We start from the raw sequence: 5,852 nt of genomic DNA, 5'->3' as shown, positions 1-5,852 counted from the left end.
AATTGGTTATTGTGAATAATGCTGGAATGAATGTGGGAGTCTGCAGATATCTTTATAAGGTAGTGATTTAATTTCTTTTGAGTGTAAGAGGGATGCTAGATCATATGGTTGTTTTATTTTTATTTTTAAAGGATATTCCATATTATTTTTCATAATGGTTGCACCAACCTATATTCTTACCCAAAGTGTTAAAATTGCCCACATCCTTGCCAACACTTGCTATTTCTTGTCTTTTTCAAAATAGCCACCCTAATGGGTGTGAGGAGATATCTCATAGTGGGTTTGATTAGCATTTCTCTGATGTTGAGTACCTCTCCAATACCTGTTAGCCATTTTTAAATCATTTTTGAAGAAGTGTCTACCCAGATCATTTCTTCACTTTTGAATTGAATGATGTGTTTTCTTCTTATTAAGTTATATGAGCTCTTTTTTTTCCACTGTTCAAGGTTTATTTGAAATTTCAGTTGGTGTGACACTTGGATAGCTGGTTGCAATATTCATTTGTAGATCTTTCTTTTACATTATATGGAAATGTACACTACAGATACATATAATGCACAAAATAAAATCCTTTAGAACAGTTATACATAAGACATGCGATATTGGATTTAACATTGGATCCCAGGATGTGACTGAATGAAAAAAAAAGTTGGACTAGGCATGTCTGATGAAGGTATATCACACAACATACACAATGTTGTGTAACATTGGCAGTGGTATCTCTGAGATGGTGGAACTATTTTACACTAACTATTTTAGGACTACACAAGTTAAGTACTACCCAGCATCAGGATATCTGTAAGGTTTTATGCGCCATTCCTATTTCTAACTTTAGAAAATTGATGTTTTCCCCAGGCCATCTGCTTTAATCACAGATCAGATAAAAAGGATACATTCATGAGCTTGGAGTTTGCAGTCACAATATAGTCTTTGCCAGAGACAAACTAAAATCCTGTTGTGTCCTAGACAGTGAAGTGATATGACATTAGAAGCCTTTAAAACTGCAGCTTTTTTTTTTTTTTTTTGGATTCCCCAAAGTGTATCTGCACTCTTCTTCAAATGTGCCTCTTCCTTAGGAGTCAGATTCACCTTCACAACATCTGAGATTCCATTTTGTCCCAAGATGAAAGGCACACTTAGAAAAACATCATCCTTTATTCCATAGAGACCCTAAATCATAGTGGAAATTGGATGCACCCATATAAGATTCTTTATTATACTTTCTGCCCAATCTGCCACAGACAGTCCAATGGTCCAGGATGTATTAGCCTTTTAGTTTGATCACCTCATGAGCGCTGTCAACCACCTGCTTATGAACCTCTTTCCAATGTTCCTTATCTGCATCAGTGCCCAAATCTGGGTGCAGATTCTTCAAGGAGACACCAGCAACATTCACTCTACTTCACACAGGTACACTAAGGTCTCCATGCTCCCCAAGGACCCACCCATGACAGCTTAATGGGTGAACTCTCAGCCTTTCCCCCATCAGGTAACGAAACCGTGCTGAATCCAGATTGCAACCACTTCCAATAAAACCGTTTTTGAGAAAGCCACTTATCTTCCAAGCCACATAGGTCAAGATATCCACTGTATTGGAAACAATAATCAACTTGCAATGTGGGCTGTATTTTACAACACTGGGAATGATGAACTTGAAGATGTTCCAAATTAAGACAGCTGGACCAAATTAAGACAGCTTTCTCCCTCTTGCTGATGTGCCCCAGCTGTGATAATAACGAGCTTGAAGTTTGCAGTCACATTATAGTTTTTGCAGAGACAATTTTTGGTGTTCTAAGAAAAAGGCTGCCATGCTGGAGATCCATCATCTCTCCCTTCAATTTATCTTCCATGAAAATAAGAGCAAATTCATCTGCCAAGTCCTTCATTAAGATACTGATGGCACAGGCCATGCCAACAGCACCAACCCCAACAACTGTAATCTTATTCTGGGGGACCTGTTCTTCCTTAAGAAGGTTCACAATTAGCTGATCCTTGAATCTTGCCATCTTGGACTTGGAACCAAAAGGAATCGGGAGTGCACGTTGAGAAGGCGTTGGGACCAGGCAATAGAATCCGCACTTAGCAGCAGTCTCCGGCACCCTATATGAACTCTTTATAAATTTTGGATAAATTATGAGACATATGGTGTGCAAACATTTTTTCTATAAACATAGGCTGCCTTTTCATTTTTTAAAAATTGTTTTCCTTGACTGCACAGAAACTTTTGAGTTGGAAGTAATTTCATTTATTAATTTTGGTTTATAGACTGAGATTTGATGTTATATATAAAAGTCATTGATAAGACCTATGGAAAGGAGATGGTCCCCTATGCGTTCTTGTAGGAGCATTATGGCTCCCATTCTTATGCTTAAGCCATCCAGTTTGAGTTGCTTTTGTATACAATCTTCATTTTCCTATATATGAAAATCCAGTTTTTCCAACATTTATTGAAGAGACTCTCCTTCTTCTATTATGTCTTCTGGGTGCCTTTGTTAAGATTATTTATGTATTTCTGTTCTGTTCCACTGTTCTGTTCTGTTCACTGCTTTGATGGTAGTACTATACCATTTTGATTATCCTAGCTTTATATATATACTTTAAATTGGTGATGTTGCCAATTTTGTTTTTCTGTCTCAGAATTGCTTTTTATATTTGAACTCTTCTGTGGCTCCATACAAATTTAAAGATTGTTTTTTTTCCCTCCCATTTTTTGTAAATAATGTGGGATTTGAAAGGGATTGTATATAACCTGTATATTGCATTGGGTGACATGAACATTTAAAAAATACTAATTCTTCTGATCATTAACATGAAATATTTCCCCATCATTTGTGTTATCTCCAATTTCTTTCATAAGTTTGTTTTTATAGTTTTTGGTGTGCCAATTTTCCACCTCCTTGATTAATTTTATTTCTAGGAATTTTAGTTATTTTTTGATGCTATAATAAAAGAAACTATTTACTTAATTTCTTTTTGGCAAGGTTATTATTTATATACAAAAATGCCACATATTTTGTATTTTGATTTTATAAACTGAAACTTAATTCCCTTTTTTGAACTTTTTGAAATTTTCTACATATAGGATTATGTCATCTGCAAATACAGATTATTTTACTTCTTCCTTTCCAATATAATATCTTTAACTTCTTTTTCTTATCTGTCCCTCCTCCTCCTCCTCCTCCTCCCCCTCTTCTTCTTCTCCTCCTCCTCCTCCTCCTCCTCCTCCTTCTTCATACCAGGGATTGAACCCAAGGGCACTTAACCACTGAGTCACATCCCCAGCCCTTTTTTTTTTGAATTTTATTTAGAGACAGAGTCTCACTGAATTACTTAGGGCCTCTATAAGTTGCTGGGGCTGTCTTTGAACTCACGATCCTCCTCTTTTAGCTTTCTTAGTCACTGGGATTATAGGTGTGCACCCCTGCACCTGGCCTGATTATTGTTTTGTTAAAAATATTTTTTAGTTGTTGCTGGACTTTTATTTATATGAAGTGCTGAGAATCAAACCCAGCACCTCACATATGCAAGGCAAGTGCTCTGCCACTGAACTATAAACACAGTCCTGGCCTGATTACTCTAGATAGTCCTTCAGTGTTGAATTGAAGTGAGGAGAGTGGGCATACACTTGCCTTGTTCCAGATCTTAGAGAAAAACTTTCATTTCCCCCCATTGATTATATTAGTTGGGTTTTTCACAAGTGGCCTTTATTAAGTTGAGGAACTTCCTTCTATACCTAAGCTGTTAAATTTTTATCAAAGACAGGATATTTAACTTTGTTGAATTCTTTTTCTGAAACAATCATGTGATTTTTGTCTCTTACTGATTGATGTTAATTTCATCCTGTTATTTGTGAAAATTTCTGTCATTATTTCTCTAATTAAGCTTTTTCTCCTTCCAATCTCTGTTTCTCCAGGATCACTACCATGTGTACATTGGTTCACTTGATCATATTCCATAAATTCCATAGGCTTTTGTTACTCTCTTTTTTTTTCTCATGAAAGTTTATTTTTTTTCACTTTTTATTGGTGCATTATAGTGATATATAATGGTGGTATTTATTTTTACATACTTGCACATTCACACAATGTAATGATATAATTTGGTCAATATTATTCCCCAGTATTTTCCCTTTCCATCCCTTCCTTCTTCCCTCTCTTCCCTTTATTCTACTGATCTCCCTTTGATTTTCATGAGACACTCCTGCTCCTGCAATACACACCTTTTTTCTTTTTACCTCTCTAATTTCCACATATGAGAGAAGAATTGTTGATCTTCTGAGTTTAACTTATTTTGTGTAGTATATGGTCTCAAGTTCCATCCATTTTTCCTTCAAATGTTTTGTCACTCTTTTGTTGTTGTTGTTTCTGTGATTGGGTAATTTCAAATGATCTTTCTGAGCACTAATTCTATTTCTTAGAATTTGTGATTGAGTGCTCTTGGAATTTTAGCTCCAGAATTTCCTGGGTTCTTTTTTAAATTATTTATTTATTCTAATTTGTTATATATGACGGCAGAATGCAAATCATTTCATATTACACATACAGAGTACAATTTTTCAAGTCACTGGTTGTACCCAAAGTATTTTCACACCATTTGTACCTTCATACATGTACTTAGGGTAATAATGTCTAACTCATTCCACTGTCTTTCCTATCCCTATGCCCCTTCCCTATCTAAAGTTCCTCCATTCCTCCCATGCTCCCCCCACCTCCCATAGCCATTATGAGTCAGCATCCTCATATCAAAGAAGACATTCTGCCTTTGGTTTTGTGGAATTGGCTTACTTCGCCTGGCATTACATTCTCCAATTCCATCCATTTACCTGCAAATGCCATGATTTTAATCTCTTTTATTGCTGAGTAATATTCCATTGTGTATATATACCACAGTTTCTTTTTTTTTTTTTTTTTTTTAATTCTTTTTTTTTTTTAAAGAGAGAGTGAGAGAGGAGAGAGAGAGAGAGAGAGAGAGAGAGAGAGAGAGAGAGAGAGAGAGAGAGAGAGAATTTTTAATATTTATTTTTTAGTTCTCGGCGGACACAACATCTTTGTTGGTATGTGGTGCTGAGGATCGAACCCGGGCCGCACGCATGCCAGTCGAGCGCGCTACCGCTTGAGCCACATCCCCAGCCCATACCACAGTTTCTTTATCCATTCATCTACTGAAGGGCATCTAGGTTGGTTCCACAATTTAGCTATTGTGAATTGTGCTGCTGTAAACATTTGTGGCTGTGTCCCTGTAGTATGCTGTTTTTAAGTCCTTTGGGTATAAACTGAGGAGAGGAATAGCTGGGTCAAATGGGTAGTTCCATTCCAAATTTTCCAAGGAAACTTCTGAGGTTCTTTTTAACTTTTTTTTCCCTCTTTCTCTGTTTGTTGAACTTCTCTTTTAATGTAAATATCATTTTCCCATTTTCATTTAGTTGTCTTTCTGTATTCTCTTGTAGTTCTCTGAGCTTCTTTAAGACATCTATTCTTAATTCTTTGTCAGGCAGTTCATAGATCTGCCTTTCTAGGGTCAGTGACTGGCACTTCATTTTGTTCCTTTGGTGGTGTTGTATTTGCCTGATTATTCATAATCCTTTTGGCCTTTTTGGGTATGTGAACATTTTAAGAAGTTGGTGCCTGTATTGTTCTTTATAGATTGGGTTCAGCAGGTAAAGCCCTTTACTAGTTAGCTGTGTTAGTCAGCATTTACTGACTGTGACCAAAGTACCTGAGAAGAACAAACTAGAGGAGGAAAAGTTTATTTTGCTTCACGATTTCAGAGGTTCAGTCCATGGCTGGCAAACTCTAATGCTCTGGGTGTAAGGTGAGGCAGAACATCATGACTGAAGTACCCAGCAAGTCTCC

General features: G+C 36.5%; 1 pseudogene across 1 annotated transcript; it reads right to left on the bottom strand.

Moving 5' to 3' along the window:
* Window positions 1-1,026: 1,026 nt before the first annotated feature.
* Window positions 1,027-2,052, bottom strand: LOC308651755 (L-lactate dehydrogenase A chain-like; annotated as a pseudogene). Its single transcript has one exon. The product of its transcript is annotated as an L-lactate dehydrogenase A chain-like (transcript).
* Window positions 2,053-5,852: the final 3,800 nt, after the last annotated feature.

The sequence above is a fragment of the Spermophilus citellus genome, assembly GCF_964194105.1.
Source record: "Spermophilus citellus genome assembly, chromosome: 1".
Classification (NCBI taxonomy): domain Eukaryota; kingdom Metazoa; phylum Chordata; class Mammalia; order Rodentia; family Sciuridae; genus Spermophilus; species Spermophilus citellus.
The sequence above is the reverse complement of the archived record's forward strand: the minus strand, read 5'-3'. Positions and strand labels throughout refer to the sequence as shown.